The sequence below is a fragment of the Lissotriton helveticus genome, chromosome 10 (assembly GCF_964261635.1).
Source record: "Lissotriton helveticus chromosome 10, aLisHel1.1, whole genome shotgun sequence".
NCBI classification, from domain to species: Eukaryota; Metazoa; Chordata; class Amphibia; order Caudata; family Salamandridae; genus Lissotriton; species Lissotriton helveticus.
Window position 1 is genome coordinate 953,679,152 of NC_136071.1, and position 21,214 is coordinate 953,700,365.

General features: G+C 41.9%; 1 protein-coding gene across 1 annotated transcript in view; it reads right to left on the reverse strand.

Annotated features, from left to right (window-relative positions):
• Positions 1–21,214, reverse strand: part of ZNF804B (zinc finger protein 804B) — a 1,016,963-nt gene that overhangs the window by 485,573 nt on the left and 510,176 nt on the right. The gene's annotated exons all lie outside the window — the stretch shown is intronic.

Consider the following 21,214-nt stretch of genomic DNA (forward strand, 5'->3'; position numbering starts at 1 on the left):
TCCTGATTTCTAATGGCATTGTTATCCATTTTATCCCAGGTTTCGTGTTGTGAAAAATGTGACGTTTATGTGTTTGTAGTAAAAGGTCTTTTTAGTTATATCTGGGAATACCATGATGGCACTCGTCAATGGGTTAAATTATTTGGTTGATTTTGTACTCAAAGTTCTTGGGTAAGCTGACCGGTGTTAACCATTTCATCCTGGTTTATTAATGGAGTTCAATTGATTAAGGTGCTTAAACGGTGATAGTAATCTTTTGCTTTCTCTCAGTCACTGTCATTCCATTAACCTTACCACAGACAGGCACCTAGATCATGAAGTGAATAACATGTTTGGAAGAGTGAATTTCAATTTGCATAACATTTGCACATTCTGACATGTACAGTGCAGCTAGCTCAACTAAAAATCATTTTTGGCACATAAATAGATGCAGGTGACCTCCATGAGAAATGAAAGATTTGGATATATAGTGCAGGAACACATGGGTACCCTTTCTATGGCAGTTGTGTTGCTTTCTTGAAATTGCTTTGGATAATTTCTGGAAACAATGATTATTACCGTTCTGAAATTCCTTTGAGAACACTGTCTGAAGATTCAACTGTTACACCAGAAGATCGATCATTCTTCCTTATGGCTCTTGGAGTTTAATTCACCTTCTTAAAGGTGTAGCAACCAAGCATATGGGCACACATTTGTGACTGCAGAACTCTAGGGATCCTTCTTGATTGAAAAAAGGCCCACCCACATGCAAGTCAATCCGTTCTTGCTGCAAGACGCTATTCTCCGCTGGGTATCTGCTGTGAAACAAAACGGGATGATCAATGAAGATCTGTCTGTTGAGAATCAAGAAGGCTGCTTCAGTCTTACAGCACCATGTTTCTTTCACAAGGTGCTGCCGGAAAATGGCGCCATGTGACCTGGAACCTATCCATCAGGATGAGTGTGAGCACAGGACAGCGTGCTTAGGAGAAATCTTTCCCTTGAACCCTCTTCAGAAACGTTGGACAGATCCCCTACTCTCATGTGTATAATCAGAATAAGTTTCAACTTCAGTTCATTAATTTCATATATGGCAGTGTGAACCTTTGCATAGATATTCCATCTATCAGATTCATCACTGTGTAATGTATAGTTTTCGGGAATTACAAGCCATGCTGTGGGGTCAAAGGTTCCTGACACAGTAACCACAATCTGTCCTCATTTCAAAATTGTGACAATGTTTGTATGATTACCCACACAGGTTGCTGTGTTGTAAGCTGTCTGACTTGTGCTCTGCATTATTTTGAGATACTCTCCAGTAGATTTTTTGATTCTGGAGACCGTAGGCACACACTTAAAGTGACAATCATTTTAACAAGACAGACTACTGTCTGAATGCTCATGGCCATGTCAAGACGGATATTTGGTGGCATATACTTAGTAATCATGAGATAAAGACCTTTTTACCTGCAAACCAATTTGGGGATTGTCTCCTAGTTATCTGTGGTAAAATCTATGTATGTATTATCAATGTATCTTCATTTTCCCCAAAGACTGAAAGATGTGTATTAGAGAAGTGTTGATGTACTTATAGGTGAGCGATAATCCAGTATGATAATCTTTCTATATGTAACCCCAAGTTTGAAGAGACCTGCAAATGGATAGTGGTAGACCAGTGAGTATGCTATCTTGCCCCTCTTCTCTTGACGTACTCCCTACACCAGTCATTATAAACCAGGTCCTGTAAGTCAGAATCAGAATGCAATCCATTTCAATGGAGCAAGACTATATCATTTAGTTCACCATCCCTGCATCAAGGCAGTTTCAGTAGGCTAGTTAGTCTGAGAGAATGAGCATAGAAACATGGACACTGGCCTGGGACAGGTTCACTGCCAAATACCTCAACATAAGAGATGGGTTATTATGCGACCCCCATAACCTTTCTACAACTCCAGTAAGTAGTGCATGGGTTAGACCACGAACCCGGTGGGAATTATGGTTTTGTTTTTTTGCAGAGTTTTAGACAGCGTGCTATTGACCCAAATCGGGTATTAGAGCGCTTTACATAGCACCAGTTACATTACATGAGGAGACACATTAATTTTTGTTATGCACAGGTTGATTAAGTGATTTGCCCAGAATCACAGGATGTTCATCGTCTTGCCGAGACTGGAACCCAGTTCCCCAGATTCAAGGTCGACCGTCCAAGCTGTTAGGCCAACTTCTCTCCCCATGTTAATTTAAATATCACCATGGTACAAGAATGAGAGTGCACAATATGAAATGTTTATTTCCATGGAACTGAACTGTATATATGGAAAATGCATTTGGAATGGACTAAATCCTTCCGCAAATTCCAGTTTGAATACGAGTGGACAGTTCGTTTGCTACCAAATGTCGCTGTTTCTGGGTATACGGCTTCCACATAGTTGAGAAATCAATTTAATCTTTTAAGGTGCTCAAATATAGAGTGAAGGACTAAACTAGAGACAGTATTAATGACAGTTTCTCTTGAAGGAGAAGGAACCATACTCCATGATATTGGAAATGACTAGCTGTAACTGAGACCTGAAGCTAGATCAGCCTGGTGACCTGAGATTGTGCATAATTCATACTAGAACTAAAGGTTAACTGCTCTACATGCTGAAGTGTGTCCCTTCGGTTCTGAGGAGTTGCCCAATATAGGAGACCTACTGCCACTGCTCAGCCCAACCATGGGTCATAATTATGCAGAGGTTCTCTACATCACCTTCATTTCTTCTCGGCCAAGGCCCAACATATTATTACTGCTGAGTCAGCAGGTGAGTGAGGGAAGAGCTCAAGATGTCACTGCATAGAAAGCTGTTAAGAAGTGTAAGCCAATGCATGTTTCGTCCTATTTCAAACACCTCATCATTCTTTGGTTTGTGCATTGCAGGAGATATAGCTGTTTCTGCACTTAACCCCTACAGTGCCAGGTGCTAGTGACTTTGACCACTTCTTCTTGTGACTCAGAATGGTTCCTGAGCATGCTATTTAAAGATGTTCAGCTCCACCATGACACTCTGCCAGGATCTATATCCCTGCTGTGGCACACTGCAACACCAATGTCATATAAGCAATTGTTAAAGAACAGCTGAGATAAGTGGACAGACACAGAAAGATTACAGAAATCTACATTCAACCCACAGTATTGTACTGCATTAAAATGAAAATGCTTTGTAACAGACATGTTTTATCCCATTCCTATTAACACAAAGTAAGCTGTGGTAATGGTATTGAATTCTACAAATAATGCTAAAATGTTCAAATAAAATAATTCAGATAACTCACTGTTTTTTTAAAGAATAATGGGAAATAAGTGAAAAAATGAAGCTCATTAAACATCATTATGTTGTTTTTTTAAGGAACTCTTTATTATGTCATTAAGATGTTGATCACATTAACATGCAAATTATGTAGTAGATCATATACATGCGGAAATGACACTTCATGGTGCACCGGATCTTTGAAACATTAAAAAGCAATATAAAAGACAATTGATTACAGTAATTACGACAATGAAAGGGAGGCTATTAACCTATAATTTACTTAAAAACCTTCAGATATATCAAACCAACCACATCTCAAATTGTTTCAGACTAACTCTGCATGCTACGCTCAATCACAATGGGTTTTAACTTCCATATGAATATTTTAAAAATAGCAGTAATATGTTACTCAAAGCATTGAAAGCATCAGATGACTTTCTTTACACAAATAACAGCTTGTTTCTTGTCGTGTAAAGTGCTATTGTGTGTTTGTGCATATGATTGGGGGTTAATGATTTTATATATTTATTCGTGTGTTGTGTACGAATCGGTGACAGGATCTTAAAGCATTTACAATTATACCGTTCAGTACTTTTAAGACAGTGGGTGCATTTCGCATAGGCCTTCCCCCTATTAAGTTCGTCTGCTCTTGTGTGAATTCATAAACCACATTTGCAAACAGGCAATGTGTGTGTGGGTGTGCATATGAAGCAATGCAAATCCTTCCTACCTGCAAAAAGTGTGGAATTTCTCAGAGAAGGTTGTAGGAGAGATTTAGATCTGTGTACTTAGAATTGTACAGTAATATCTGCATCTACTGCCCAGCCCCTTCCACAACAGAAGCCCTGACCCAGTGCAGGAGACCTCTAGGTGAAGTAAATGGGCAGGTCTTGGAGAAAGGTGTCTGCTGTCTACCTTGCAGGTCCTCCTAAAATACTGGACTACAATCCTCTCCCAGACTAAGAGTTAATTCTCACAGTTTTTCCTGATAAAGCCATTGTGAAGACATTAATTTGGTGACCCATGTCCTGGAAGGTACTTGGGGGCCTGTTGACATTAGCAGGCCTCACTCGCGTATCCATAAGGCGCACAAAAGGCGATGAATACTGAAGCAGAGGGCGGTCTGGTTTTTTGCCTTACTATTTATAAGCCTGGCCCAAGAAAGGTGCTGCTGCCAGCCTAGCCCTACTCTCTGCATCCCAGCCTAGCCTTACTCTCTGCATCCCAGCCCACGTGTGATCGAGTCCGTCTGTGGACTGAAAACACGCTAACACATTTTACAAAAAGATCACTGCTTTGCAATGTGTTGGTCCTTGTAGCTTTGTAAGACACCACCAATTAAAAAGATATTTTTATTAATAGATCTTTATCTGTAATTTTCAGAAATTACCTCAGGTTGTCAGAAATGTTCCAGTCTTTGAGGGACTGTTCATAAAGGGAATAGTACACAAGAGCTGTTTAGAACATAGACCCATATTACAGCAAAGCACACCATGGTGTACAGACAAGAACAGTAATACCATCCGTACCCTACAATGGAGCACTGTGGTTTGAGACAGTTTGGAACCAAACAGGGTTGGGCGTGGGTAAAAGACGTGTGTTGGGGGATAGGGAGCAATAACGCATAACATATGACGATTCAACAAAAGTTTGAGAGTCCCGAAGAAATATTAGGACAATGCAGTGCAATGCAATACTATTCAACACAATGCGGTGGAGTGAAATGCAATGCAAAATGTGCTATTCATCATGTCTAGGGGCGGGCTATAGTACACAAAGGTGAGTAGGGGGACTTTAGATGCAAGGGATGATTATAAGGGGAGAAGCGCATCTTTTGCCTTGGTTACAGCACCAGAAACGGGACTGTGAGTTCCACTGTGGACCCAATACTCAGAAGGAGTCAGGTATAGTATCTCTTCTCAATGAGAAAGTGCATCAAGGGGATCCAAAGGGCCAGGCAGAAAGTGGGGCCAAAGGTGGTGCCCCATCAAGGTCTCAGTCTATGCAAGTAGGCCGTTCATGAAAATAGGGAGTTGGCGGGAAGCTACAAGCACCGTTGCAACAGCCACATTACTAGTCTCCCTTAGGAATCTGTACCCAGGAAAGATGACAAGAATGCAGATCTTTGCTACAGTAAGCAACGTGGCCAGTAAGCTACTGTTATGGTTAGTAAGAGAGGGAGAGTTCTCCGTATCATGTAATATGATTAATTGCCTCAGAAATGGTAATGGTAGGCGTAGGGTCCTGTAAATGGTGGTTTCCACCTCACACCAAAACGTCTGGATGTGGGGGACAATCATGGAGGATATGAACTATAGTGCAGTCCTCTTAATCAACATGTTTTTGTTTATAATGGTGGAGTAGACTGGCTGCATGAAGTCTGTGTGGGGTCCAATACTAGTTATGGAGTATCTTGAAGAGAGAGAGTTTAATTTGAGATTCACAAACCTCTTTATCCAGGTCTGCAATCAAAGGCCATCCAGTCAAATTTAGGGTAGTCATCCTGTAGAGTCCTCTGCCATGAGTCCCATGGCTTAGCAAGTTGTGGTTTTATGTATAAGAGGGATATTTAAATCACACGTCGCAATAAACTCCAGTGCATCAATTATCGCTCCAGAGGGGAAATTGCACAGGTCCTGCGGGGTAGCCTCAGTGTGCTCCGCAGACTGTGCCATAGTTGCTCGTATTTCCAACATAGGTATGTGGGGAGCTTGCATTTGTCCTAGAGTGGTTCAAAGGAGTGTAAATCACCCTGCAGTATTCCATATCAGTATTCCAGTTCTAACGATAAAGGCCCCAACATATAGTACTGTTGCCTATCCTAAGCACATCATTCTGCTGGATAGGTGTGTGGTTATTTTCAATCAAGCGTCAGCCTAAAAAAAGTTTATGGGTTCTGAACTAGTACTTCATCATTAAGTGCATTAATACGTTTTTTGTGAGGAAAGAAGGGTTTTGGTGTTTGCAAAGTGACTGCAACCATTGGCCATCATAGGTGACGAGGCATTCATTATTGACCCATTATGAAGCGTCCCCCATCCTGGCTTGCAACATGGCCAACTGTGACAATTGCAGGTCATTATAATGTTCCACGTACACTTGACTGACTAAGGTCATCTCCCTATGAGCTTGTAGTTTTTAAATTGTAGTATGCCCAGCACTACATAAACCTGGGTAGTATGACCATTTTTACCACTTGTATCCAGCGCCACAATGATAAACAAACTTACGTCCACTTCCCATAGTCTAACTGAACTGTGTCTACTAACGGGTCTATGTTATCAGGCACTATTCTCTCTAAACCTCTGTTGAGGTGGATGCCAAGGTAACCTAGCCATTCAGTTTTCCATTGAAAAGGATATTCGGTGACGGATGCTGCAGTTGAAGTTCAGGACATGGGTAACGCCTCCTTCTATGTCAAGTTGATCTTGTAGCCTGATATGTTTGAAAAGACTGGTGTAAGTGACATGAGGTGGGTAGGGAAAGGATGAGATCCAAGAGTGTTTGTAAGATGTCATCCTCGTACAATAAAATCTTGGAACAGCCAGCAGGTGTAGGCACTCTGGTTGTAGAGGGGTTTTGTTGTATGGCATTGGCTAGAGGCTCAATTATGAGCAGAAACAAGAGATCGGACAGGATGCAACCCTGGCAGATGCCCCAACTGATAGAGCGCCATCAGAGTTGACCTGGGCATCAGGTTCCAAGAGCTATTTAACTTTAGAGATGAAGTCATCACCCAGTCCAAACCTCTTGAGGGTGCCAAACAAATAGGATCACTCAAGCTGGTCAAATGCCTTCTCAGCGCAAAGAGAGAGGGTATGGCTTCCTCGAGTAGGTCCTTGGCAAACCAGGAAAGATGGCTTAGGGTTCTCAGGTGGTTGCAGGATGTGTGTCATGGTACAAAACCTACTTAGTCCTGGTGGACAAGGGGGGGATGACTTGTTTGAGACAGGAGGCCAGAATACTAGTCAGGATCTTACTATCCACATTTAAGAGCTATAGGATGACAACTACTGCAGAGTTGTGTGTCCTTCAATGTTTTGAGAAGAACAACTATGAGTGCTCTATCGGGTAGAGTTAAAAGGTTGACTGTAATGCTTTCTTGTAAGGGTGATATAGGGACTCTAATATTTCTTATTTTATCCACTTATAAAGTTCCCCAGGCAAGCTGTTCTCTCCCAGATCCCAGATGTAGGTGAGGTTGGAAATAGCTTAGGTGATCTCTCGTTTGAAATTTCTCCTTCAAGCAGAGTCCTGCTCTGTCATTGATGCATGACAGCCTGAAGGAGGCAATAAAGAGGTCTTCCCTTTTAACGTCCCCACTGGTCTTAGAGCTCTATAGGGTTTTGTAGTACTCTGCAAATTCAGAGGCTATATCCTGAGGATTACTAGGCAGAAATTCTACACTGTGAGTAGCCGGGATTGCCACTGCTGCCTCTCATTGTTTAAGATGTGCAACTAAGAGTCTGACCGCTTTTCTTTGTTCATAATGTTGCACATGTAGCCTTTAGAACATGTATTCAGCCTTGTTTGCATAGAAGTTATTGAATTTCAGTTGCCCAGCTTCCGATTATCACCTGCATGTCACAATGTGGTGTCTAGTGTATGATTGTGATTTGGATTTGATTTCAGACTCCACGAGAGTTTTAGTTCTCTCCAGCGTTTGTTTACAACAGTGGTGTTATGCATGATTTTGCCATGTTCAGTGGCCTTGCAACTGCCTGAAAGATTTGCGCAGAATTAATGGATCCCTCCTTCGTCTTGAAGTATATGGTTACATGGGATTTCAGGAGACGTTTTCTGTTGGGTATTTTGTAATAGGAGATGTTAAGAAGCCAAGGTTTGCAGCTCTAATTCAGCAAACCCCAGTCAATGTTCAAGCTAACTGGTGCATGGTCTGGAAGCGATCCCTTCACAAGCTCACATTGCACTTCCAGGGGTGTCAACTGATGGAGGAAAGGAAATAGCCCAGTCATGACTACTTCCAGTGGTCTGGGGATACATACTAGAATTCTTTATCAGACACAAGAAGCAGGTGCCATATGTCGAGAAGGCCCTAGTCATCCATAATATCCCGTAGGATCAACAGGACACATATGGTCCAGTATAGTATTGGGGTTCAGGCTTCAGTCACCACAAAGAATAACCCATGTTGGCCCAGTTCAGTGGTGAGTGTGTTAAGTTTAAGTAAAAAGCTTATTTTACACCATTGTGTGCATATGTGAAGCTTATTCCCATTACCCGGTTTCCGATGCTTGGTTTGGCAAGAACATTCTTGTCATCATCAGTCCAAGTCTGCAGCACCAAACAGGGCAGTTTTTTAATGAAAATTTCTACTCCGCATTTCCTGGAGCTGCTAACAGACTAGGACCCAGAGGGGTCTAAGTTAGTAGTTTTACAACCGTAAATAACTTTGTCTACCGAGTCTCATTTTAGTTTGTCAGCTTTAGGAGCTGGAAGGTGGGTTTCCAGCAGGGGGGCCATATAGGCCTATTTAGAGGCCAGTAAGGAGAGGATATTTTTTCTCTCCACATAATGTGTTAGGCCATTAATGTTCACGTATACACTATGGAGAGACGCGGTCATCAATGTGAGAAAGTGTTGTAAAGTAAAATTAAGACTCACAGGTACAGGTAAGCTTTTAAGTGAGCTTTATTGCAGCACAGAGATAGTAGGTCAGCTCCAAGTCCAACCAGGGCTCCAACTGCCAAGAAGGCAGGGAAAACACTCTAGAATGTAGAACGCAAGAAGAGATCTAGAGTGCAGGCTCAAGGGAGAGCAAAGCACTGTACAACATATCTCCTCTCCTTGCAATAAAAGAAAAGACAAGAGCACCAGGAAAGGAAATGCTAATGTACATAGTCATCCAAATACATAGGTGGGCGTCGGGAGCGAGGGCTCCTCAAGTAGACATCAGATAAAGAAGAGGAAGGAGTAGCAGGAGTACAAGGTACAGAAGAAGAAGCAGGAGTAGTAGAACTGAAATCACGTACAGATCTATTGTGGTAAGTACACGAGGAAGTGGAAGCATCACCACCACCCACCTCCCCCCGACTAGCTGACAGTGGCATGGGAGGAGCAGGACAACCAGAGGACAATAAGTAGCCATTACAACCATCAACATTGGCAGGAGGCAGGTCATCAGAAGAAGAAGTTTTACGTTTCTGGTAGAGAGCTACTCTCCGGTAATTCCAACTCTCACCATTGGATAGAACAATGAAGTTGGGAAAAACCTTCCTAACTTTGTAAGGACCCCTAAATTTGCTAAGGCCCTTAGTAAGTCTGCCCGGCTTAACTTTGACCAAGTCACCCACAGAAATGGGCGAGGAGGCATTGTCATGGACCAAAGGAATTTCACTGCTAGAACTCAGCCAAGAAGGGGTCAATTTGCTTGCTGGTGAGCGACCCCGCATTAGCTCAAAAGGAGACTTTTCGCCAGATTTGTGGGGTGTAGAGCGGTAAGCCCAAACCAATTCCTGGACACGCTCATTTGAAAAAGAGCCAGACTCCACAAACATCTGAATCACGCCCTTAATCAGGCGATTCACCCTTTCGCAAAGGCCGTTGCCCTGTGGGTTGTAAAGACTCGTCTTCTGATGCCTGATGCCACAATCATTAACAAAGGAAGTCATCTTAGAGGACGTGAGTTGCGTCCCGTTGTCAGAAATGAGAACAGAAGGATACCCTTCGTTGTTAAAAATACCCTTCAAAAACTTAATGGTGGCATCTGTAGTGATTTCCCTTACAAACTGTACACACAACCATTTTGAAAAACAGTCGATAAGGACAATTGCAAACCGGTGATCGGTAGGAAGTTCACACATGGGGCCTATGAAGTCAATGCACACACTATGCCAAGGAGTATTAGCAAAAGAAATCTTGTGAGTGGAGTGGGAGCCTAAAACTTTGAGGCGCTTCTCACCCTCCTTGCAGAAACTGCATTTCAACACACAATCCACAGCGTCATTATCAATAGAGGGCCACCAGAAGTTCAATTTGACACGACGTTGCGTGAGGCTTTGACCCAGGTGTCCCTCATGGGCCAAGTCTAGAATTCTCTTTCTCAACAAAACAGGGGGAACAAAACGATCACCCCTCATGAGAATATCTTTACCTTCTAAGGAAAGTTCATCCAAAATTTTTAAAAAGGGTCTGACAGAAGGACTTACCGCACTTTCTCTCCTGGGACCATTAGAAATGAGACTGATGACGGCCTTCAATGTCAGATCCTCCTCCATACCTTTGGACCAGTCATCACGAGTAAATGTGCCACCACACACAGACAAGACATCCTCTATTACAGCAACTGCGAGATCGTCGGACTTGGCCCCAGAACTGCAGTCAGTGGAAGGCATAGGGAGTCTAGATAGACAATCCGCTTGGATGTTTTTCCACCCATGAATGAATTCAACCTCACACTGGAAGTCCTGTAGCCGAGAAGCTAGTCTCGCCAACCTGGGAGAACCTTTACCAGCTCCACCAGGAGCAAGGATGTTGACAAGGGGTTTGTGGTCGGTACGTAAAACAAATTTATAACCCCATAAGTAGGTTCGAAAGTAACTTGTACCCCAGACCGCAGCAAGAGCTTCGCGCTCTATTACTGAGTAGTTAGACTCAGAAGAGGACAAGGGTCTAGAAGCGAATGCGATTGTCTTTTCGACACCGCCATGCTTCTGTAGAAGAACAGCGCCCAAACCAATGGCACTTGCATCTACCATCAGGATGGAGGACCGAGTAGTGTCAAAAGGGGTGAGGACATTGGCAGATTTGAGTTCCTTCTTAATCAAATTGAAACAGGATTCGTGATCAGAGGTCCAGTTAAACCTAACACCTTTTTTGAGCAAGGATCTAAGAGAAGCTGTTTTAGAGGCAAAATCTCTTACGAATTTCGAGTAAAACTCGATTAAGCCCATAAAGGACCGAAGTTGATCCTTATCAACCGGGGAGGGTGCTAGTTCAATAGCCTCAATCAAATTCTTTTTGGGTTTAATGCCATCTTCTGACAAACAAAAACCAAGGTATTCTATTTCTTTCAAGAGAAAAGCACACTTCTCTTTCCTTAAAGTCAATCCAGCTTCATCTACTCTATGTAAAACATCCTGTAAAATTTTATTGTGTTCCTGTAAAGAACTACCATAAATCAAAATATCATCTTGAAAAAATAGTACCTTGTCAAGACCCTTAAAAACCTCAGAGACAAGTCTCTGGAACACGCTAGCAGCTGAGACTAGCCCAAAAGGTAGTCTAGTAAATTGGAAAGTGCCCTCACTAGTGATAAACGCAGTTAAATGCTTTGAGTTATCGTCCAGACAAATTTGGTGGTAGGCGTGCTTAAGGTCCAACTTACTAAAGAACTTTGCACCTCTAAGGGTTGACACCAATTCGCCAATGTTGGGAAGGGGAAACACGTCAGCTACCACACACTTATTGAGGGAACGAAGATCCACACAGAACCTGATTTTGTTGTCCGGTTTCTGCGAGATCACAACAGGCGAAATCCAAGGAGATGCTTCAATGGGCTCAATAATCCCCCCTTGGAGCATTTCCTCTAGAGTAGCCTTAACCTCATCTCTCAAAGCAAAGGGCACTCTTCTAACCTTGTGCTGTACAGGCAAACTGCCCTCTTTAAGAATTATGCGATGAGAGTATCCAATTAGTTCACCTAACTGGTCTCTAAAAACATTTTTAAATCTGGCCAAAATGTCTTCTACAGATGAAGTCTCAGTTATGGAAACTGGGTTGTCTGACCTGGGATCAACTACTATATGGAGGTCGTATTGGTGATGACGGCCCAAGATTGCTGGACCATCAGCTGAAATGTAAATTTTCCCATAGGCTGATCTGCCTTTGAATACAATTTCCGCTTCAAAGAAACCCAGCATGTCTATTCTCTCCCCCTGGTAACCAGACGGGAAGATGTCACACACTTTCAAAGCTCTTTTCCCCCAAACATTTTTCAACAGGGAAAAGGGAATTATGGTCCACTTCGATCCTGTGTCAACCATGAGTGTAACAGTTTTGCCATCAATTATGAAATCATCTTTGAAAGGATTGCCCCTCTGGTTATCACACGCACATACAGTGTCAGTCAGAACTAAAATTTTGTTCACATCACGTCTTAAAACATCGCATTCATCAACAACTGTAACTTTAGAGTAATTCCTATTCTTACACATTTTAGCAAAGTGTCCCGTTTTACCACACTTTAGACACTCTTTGTTGTTTGCATAACAAAACTTCCCATCTAAAGGATGAGAAGAAGTACCACATCTCGAACACATTTTCTGATTAAACTTGTTGAGTGATGTTGCTTGCACATTCTTTCTTTGAAGAATGTATCCTTTTTTTCTGACGATTGCGATGGCGGCAGATTCATCATCGCTATAATCACTTACAATATTCTTATGAGAAACTTCAGCCACTTTGGACTCTAAGCCACTTTTTTGCAGTTCTCTCATGCATTTTTCACTTTCCTCTACGACTTTGGCCAGCTCTATTGCGTCTTTCAATGTTGGGTTCTTAGCCGCCCACAGACGTTCTTGCACCTTCCTATTGTTGGCTTGCACAACCAATTGGTCTCTAATTAGCTCATCTGCCATCTGCCCAAAATTACATTTAATAGATAATTCACGCAGTCTTGCTACAAATTCGTCAATGCTTTCTTCAGCCAATTGCTTATTTTTATAAAATTTATATCTCTGGAGAATGAGATTCTCTTCCTTGCCAAAACGAGTTTCAAGTCTTGTGACAGCCTCTTTAAATTCGTCAAAATCGGCTTGTGAACCTGCAGGTAGTACCTGTGGTAGGTATCTGAACAAACGCTGTCCCTCTTTACCCAACGTGGTCATCAACAGTGCTTTTTTTCGTTTAGGCGAATAATCCTCTCCATCTAGAGCCTCAATATAGTTATGGAACATAACTATCCAGTCCTCCCATGCTATAGGAGGATTGCCTGGCTCTGACAAAAATTGAGGAGGAAGGGCAACATTGATTGATTGTGACATGACTATTAGCAAATGTCAGTAGGTACAGAGAATAAGGTACACCCAACAGTGGAGCAAACAAGAGTATAAAGCAAACGCTTACTGTTAGTGCAGCTGAAGGTCTGCTTGTTTCTTTGTCACACTCGTTTCAAGCGCTTAGAAACGCTCGTTTGCACCAATCCTTACGAGTGAGGAAGTGTTATATGCGTTAAAACGGAGCTGGGAGGCACTTGTACTGGTTGCAGGTTTCGCGTTGAACGTGAAGGACTTGTGCACTTCGGCGCGTTACTTCGGCGCGTTACTAAGGCAACGGTAATGTCCTCCAAAATGGCCGACAACGTCGTGGCGTCGTGCGTCACGTGTCAGACGCCGACGTTACAAGTCAATTGCTCATGCGCCCTTCAAGAACGTGTTCAGAAACAAAGCGTTGCTTAGTAACTCACCAACAAAGGAAGTTGGTTCAGGTGACGTCGCTGCTTGAGAATATCGCGTTGCTAGGATACGTGTTGCAGCAGAGTAGACGTTGATAAAGATGACGTCAACGTTGTGTGGAGAGTAGGAAATGGGCATAAATACCACAAATGTTTCACCACGAAGTCGCTGTCGTTGAAGAAACGGGGGCTCCTCTTTTTCACCAACGCTGAATCACACGCGTAGATTCTTGATGGAGTTGAGGCACTACTTCTCTGGAAAACGAGCTTAGGCTGCAGCGGACACAGGAGACGGTGGTCGGACCTCACACCAACTCAAGTCGCCAAATGTTGTAAAGTAAAATTAAGACTCACAGGTACAGGTAAGCTTTTAAGTGAGCTTTATTGCAGCACAGAGATAGTAGGTCAGCTCCAAGTCCAACCAGGGCTCCAACTGCCAAGAAGGCAGGGAAAACACTCTAGAATGTAGAACGCAAGAAGAGATCTAGAGTGCAGGCTCAAGGGAGAGCAAAGCACTGTACAACAGAAAGACTGATAAGGAGATGCAGGTGTACTAGATGAGAACCTCGGATTTGTTTGCTGTAGTGACCCCCGAGATAAGTAGCCCATTGTCTACTACTTTTCACTCCCTTTAGCGCCCCTCAATTCAGTATTTAGGTCACAACACCAGGAACTCAGATTCACCCAAACAAAGAAGAAGGACAAAGAGGAGTCGAAGAATGCAAAAACCATGGACTAGCTGTGGACTTAGCACCAAATCCTGCCTGCATGCTTCTGTCCTTTCAATTGCAACGGTCCGACTCGCACTGCAGCTGTGCATCATCCAAAAGCCATGGAGGACTGCCAAAACTTCACCAACCCATCAGCATCTACCTTGAAGTGAAGGAGCCACCTCCCTGTAGTCACCAACCACAATGTCCGGTTCACCGATCTGCTGATTACCAGGTCCGCTGATGCCACCCAGGAGGAGGTCCCCATGCTCCAGGAGGTCAAATCTGTCTCCCCACCAAGTTTGAAGATGCCAGGAACCCCAGGCCAAGGCTTGTTCAGTGTCCAGCCAAGACACCAACACCAACAAGACCGACCTACTGACATTGGACGTTGGCACCAGAGAGGCCATCATCGAGAGTGACTGTGCTGTCCTGTTTGGTTTCTATCTCCTGATTGATCCTAAAAGAGAGAGCCTCCAACGCAAGCGACCTGCCCAACAAAATACCACTGCACCTGAGCTCCACAGTCTGAGTCCAAGCCTACCAACAGTGCACCCTTGCCTGAGAGAACCTCAAGATTCGGTCCTGCCTTTGGGTTCCAACTCACTTCTCCCCAAATTCCCCTTGCAGCATTTTTCTGCTTACAGGTTTTCTCCATAGACTTCAGCAGTAGCGTCCGAGGCTACCCTTGCGACCAGCACCTCTGCACCCGGACACACCAAGGAAGGTAAACCAAACCTGCTGTTGGTCCAAAGCACAATGATCCATAGTTACCTCAAGTCCAGAAGAACTACCCTGGAACTTAATTGCAAGTACCCCTATGCAATGTAGGTTTCTCCTATAGGATGACATTACCGCGTTAGAGGCTCATGCCTCAAATCTGACAGCTATATTTTCAGTGTTTTCTAAAAATCGCTAACACAAAAAGTGCTTACCTAATCTTGTCGATGTTGGAGTCTAAATTAATTTAAAATTCTATGTTATTTTGCAAATTGGTGACAGATTTTGAGTGTTTGCGTCTCATTTATTGATTCTGTGTGTGAAACAAATACCCAACACTCCTCTCTGATAAACCTAAGGCTGCTCTACCACATATCACAAATAAAGAACCTTGGGATTGTTAAAGCAAGTCCCTGTACACTAATAAGTGACACCTGGACACTCCGCACAGTGCACCATGATGGTCCAAGCCGGACGCTCTAGGCAGCAAAAGGATCTCTCACAGAAGTCCCACTGTACCCTGCCAGTGGATTCCTAAACGTTTCAACTTCCTTCTGCTTTAGGAGGTTTGTGCCCCAGTTGGGCACAGTAGGACCGCATGCAGGCCTTCACCCCCATGGAGATCACAAATCTTCAACCGAAGCCAAACCGCACCCTGAAAACATTTTCCCAAACTGAATGACTGACTCCATAGAAATATGTAGTGCATAGTGTATTTATTCTTAATGCAAATCACAAGTAAACATGTGAAAAAGAAAGTCACAGAGTCCTGTATGTTTTTGTGCACATATTGCATTCATGCACCATCCTTTCTGGAAATATACATTTTTTCAAATGTACATATTTTAATGCGAGTTGGGTTTTTGGGCGGTGAAGGGAGGCAAAATATATATTGTTGAATTGAAAGATTCCTTTTTCATTGCAATTTCATTTCTGTGCCGGTGATGTGCATTGTGCGAGAAGGTAAAATAGAGTACACTGGAGAGCATTAATTAAGCATGTAAACTTTCATATTTGGTTAAATGTGACAATTTTCTGGAGGGTTTTTCCCCAAAGCATCCTAACCATTTATTGTTTGGTAATTTGGCCCTCCCTTTGGTGTAGATATTTTAGACAATGAGATGTGTCTGGCTAGAGGGCAGTAATGACTTTATAGAGTCCACAGAACCTCAACACACGTGCACACACAAAAACAACACAGATTAAGGTCTAAAAACCTCTGCAGTTAGCCACATATGGTCACTACCTCAACTATAGTACCACCAAAAATCTTCCTGCTTTCTGCTCAAGTTCGACTCTAGGGGGTCTAACTGTTTTAGTGTTGGAAGCCATCCTTTCCTGGACTTTATTGTAGATTTAACCACATTTGTCCGTCATGTCAGTTCTGACAATTCATTTCCTTTGTTTTAGAGTCCTACTTTGAAACAACTAAAAAAACAGGGCGTAAGGAAAAAGGCACTGTCACTAAATTGAACATATAAACCCCCCTAATTTCAAATAGTTTCGATAAACCAATATTTGAAATGTGCAAACCACACAAAACAGTTCTTTTTATCAATTATTTGGCGTCCACCATTGTGCATTCAGTCCGTATTTTCTTGACTATGCTTTTATACTTGCCACACTCCCATGTAGGCTTATTGGGTATGTTCGCAAGATACAGTTTTGCTAGGTCAGCAAACCTCAACCACTTGCTGCACCCAGTTCCAACAGACAATTGCTAAACAGTATGAGGTGAAGTTGAAGAACATCCAAGGGTTATTTGTATCCCCATTCAGAGGCTTCAGGCTGGATACCATGTAGCAGGAAATGATTACTGTTTTTTGCCATCTCACAGGAGACGTAAATTGTACCTGGCTTTGAGATTGGGGAAGCTGTCACATTGGAAAGTGAATTCAAATCTTTCCCAAATTGAGATATTACTTTTTACTAGCAAGTATTGCGTTTTCCAAATCTTGTTTATTTCCATATTCACCATTAATTATAGAATATCACTAATAGGATCTAAAAGGATTTGCAAGTAAATTCATGGTGTAACATTATTTATGCAAAGTCTTATTCTAAACATGCAGCATAAACTTTGCAATGCAGGACACGAATACATACATAAAAATATTAAAGCATGACTGGGTAAATACGTGGGAAAGTGAGGGAATTTAATGATCACAGCATGAAAAATACATCACTTATGAAGAGAATGCATTTCATGGACATTTCCAATAAACTTTCTATACCAGAGCAAGGTAAAATGCATAATATCGTTTTCACAACACAGCAAATTCAATATGACTTTCTGTAAAATATAATGTTGTGAATGACAAATGTAATAGTGATTATCTTTTGAAGTATCCCAGTGAACATTGCCTCCTTATTTTAGAAGTTATTCCTAAGGTGATCCCCCGCTTGCCCCATTAAACACATCAATCCATAGAAGTACAAGTAAAATTGGATAATTTGTCTTGGATGAGACTGCAAACATCATTTTAATGGTGCAATTACCTACCATGTTAAGATAAATTGAAATCATCAATAATCCCTGGAATAGGCAGAGAGAGTTGCACTTTATTGAAAGGGAGAGGAAAACATAACTCATCATGCATTTCTTTTTTATTTATAGGTCATTATAAATCCAAAACCTCAAATAAAGTAATATTAACTTCTCATGCACTTTTAATAATTTGTGTCCATCATTATCAACATTCGTTTCTGTTTGCTGGGATGATCTCGGTGTTTGCCTTAATTATTTCTTGATAAGCTATAGTGAAATTCAACTTTCATGAAACAATGACATATTTGTGTAATTGGTGATGTTCAAAAAAAGATAAGTCTACTTTTTGAAGCATAAATCTGCACATTATTTAATGTTTGCATGTTTCTCTGGTTTGTTATTTCAGTTGAAACATCACAAAGGTACAGAGATTATGAAATGTTCTAGTGCTATTCTTTCTTTATATTCTATTAGCTCTATTAATTTTTCATCTTGCACTATTCAAGTAGGAAACAAGGATACAATTTGCCCATAAGTTTCAGTCAATTACCTTATATTGCTGACTAAAGTAGTCTCATTATTTTTTGTCAGTAAAGAGCAACATGTTTTAAAGTGAAACGGCATGTATAGTTTCTTTGTTATTGTTTTTCATAATTAAGATCCATATTTAACAATATCACCATAACCCCTAGCTTTTATCAATTGGTTAGTGTGTACAGTGCTTTCTTTACTGATTCTTTTACTGCAAAGACAGCTCAATAAATTGTTGATATTATTGTATTTTTATGCTTCAGCATTATTTAGTATTTTAATAATATTAGCATACTGTTTTTATAAATTGACAACTCTTTTGCATAGCAATCTTTAATTCTTGTTAATAGTGTTTTTTGATTTGCTTTGCACACTTTTTGGCACTAAACATATGCTATTTCATAAATTAATCTAAATGCCGTGTCATTACTTTGGCATGATTTGATCAGATCTCATGTTTTTGTTCAGCAAGTTGAGATCAAGGCAGTTCGCTTTTTTAGACTCACAAACATGTTTCTCTGTTGATTTTTGTCTGCTAGAACTAGGCTCATGAGCAAGCTGGCTTTCTGTGCCATTGATCCAAACTCACGTTGTCTGTTGAAAGGCTTAAACAAGCAAACTTGGATGAGAACAGAGTTGGGACAAAATCAATTTTATTTCTGCAAAATGTTCCACTGCTAACAGCCCAAAGCTGGGGGACATCTAGGTTCCTTTTCGCCTTTCCTTGAACTCCTTGAAATTACTTAACTACCAGTGGCAGCACACCCTAATGGGCAGAGGGATGACAACCCCCTCACCTTTTACCCAACAAGAAGAGTGTCTGTTAGGTTGAGCAAAGGCCAGTTTTGCAGACAATCTTTCTTTTCAAGTCAGGTAACCAGGAGCTAGACATTTGCTACATTCACAAGCTGCTGGCTGCCTAAGCTGAGCTTTGCTGGGTTTAAGATGTAACCCCTCCTGTGGGCTTGACCTCAAGTCTGGCAAAGCACCTCAAGGCATTCACCCCATTTTACTCTGATGAGTCAGGCACCTTATGTCAACCAGTGAGGGAAGGCAGCTGTCTTAAACCTCCTGGGACCCTTGAGGCAGAGCTGTGGAGGTAAGTGTAAGTTTTGTTTAATGTTTGATGTACGCATGCGTGTATGTATGAGAATTTGGTAGTGAGTTGTCAATGAATATGTGTGAGTGTGTGTGCAGGCGTGTGTGTGTCAATGCATGGGTGTGAGCGAGTATGTATGTGTCCGTGTGTCCCCATCCATCTCCTTGCCTGCTAAAATTACTGGTCAGCCCTGCTAACTATGCAAAAGCGGTCAACCATTTCACTCCGAAATTAAGTGGCATCAATTTGTCAGTGCTTGCTTATTGCAATTATTTGATATTGGGGTTGCCTGTGTTTTCACCTCGAGGAGACCTGGTCTGGCAGTTCAGAGTGGACTGTCCCTATCAGAGCAGGAACAAGACTGCTCTGCATAAGGTAGATCTCTGCCTAGAGCAGTGCATTGGTAGAACCATGGTTTGAAATGGCCGAAGCTATCATAAGGGGCTGAGATTAATTAAAACATACCTTCCATCATTTTGTTATTTCGTGCATTATGATTTGGTATTGATTGTAATACCCCTACTTATCTTCAGACAGAACTTTCTAAATATAATGATCTTAACTGCCGGCTAAAATCAAGGTTGTCTTGGGCTGTGTAATGCGTTGTTCCAGTGCTAAAATGTGGTACAGTTGGGGTCGATATCATCATTTAAATGTTATTTGGTTATAATATAACCATAAAAAGAGCACAAAATCACAATGCATGCATTTAATAAAACTATAGGAATAAACACATTGTTATAAAACCATAAAAGTGGTAAAAGAAGGAAAAACATTATTGATAATGCCTTACTCTGCAAATTCCCCAAGAGCAACAATAAGATTAGTTGGGCCTAGAGTTCTTAAATCTCAAAGCTGCACGTAGAAAGCATGAGACAGCAAATAAAACATGTTCATTCGGTAGGAGCTGCAAGTATATCAGCGCCCTACTAACTTGAGTGAAATTCAGGGATATCAGGGTTGATGTATCTTCCAGAGGATCTGGACTATACAGATGCAGTTTTGTGCTCCCCAGACCAGCATTATTTTACAGATATAATTGACTACCCTAAGCTATGAGGCTGTAGCATACAGACAAAAATGTGATTATAGATTGGACTCTCAAAATAAATATTCTTCATGTGTTTTTTAGTGTTAGAAATGGAGTTTCTTGTTGGCAGAGATATGCACCTTGTCCAAGCAGGAACCACAATCCTAGTCAGGGTTAGTCACACACACACACACACACACACACACACTAAATTAACCTGTGAATACCTTCTGGTAGATTACCACAGAGTAGTCAAGCTTAACTTTAGAGGCAATGTGTAAAGTATTTGTGCAAAACTTCAAATAGTACCACAATGAAAATACCACAAAAGACTCCACACCGGGTAAGAAAACAGAGCTTAATTTCTACAAATATAACGGGACCAAAAATGACAAATATTCAATAAGTAGAATTTGAGATATACATTTTCAAAGGATAAAATATAAAATTGTGCTTGGAAGCATTCATTGCTTAAATGGGATATCTGGTTGCGCTGAACCAGGACGAATTCAAGAGTTCTGGCTGACTACTATGGAGCACGGGCCGGATACATAGACCCAGTGAGGCCTGCTGAACAAAAGTACCTTATTTCGGATTGTGTTGAGGAAGATGCATGGTGTAGCAGAGCATGGCATAGGTGTTCCCAAAGCAGTTGGGGTGATATGTCAATTTACTCCACGCAACAGCGGTGATGCGTTGGTTCAGAAGGCAATGCGGCAGTTCTGAGCAACTGCAGTTCCGAAGGCGATACGTGGGGTTTCTCCACACAGTAAAAGTAATGCCTCAATCTTCTCCATTCAGTGGCGGTGATGCAGTGGTTCCTAAGTAGTGGATCGGAATGCGATGCACTGGTCCTGAGTGTGGTGTGCCAATCCTGTTCCCACAGTGGCATTTTTGCACTGATTCTCGTCTCGTAGCAGAGGATCTGTCGGTTCTGCTGGATCAAACTCTTA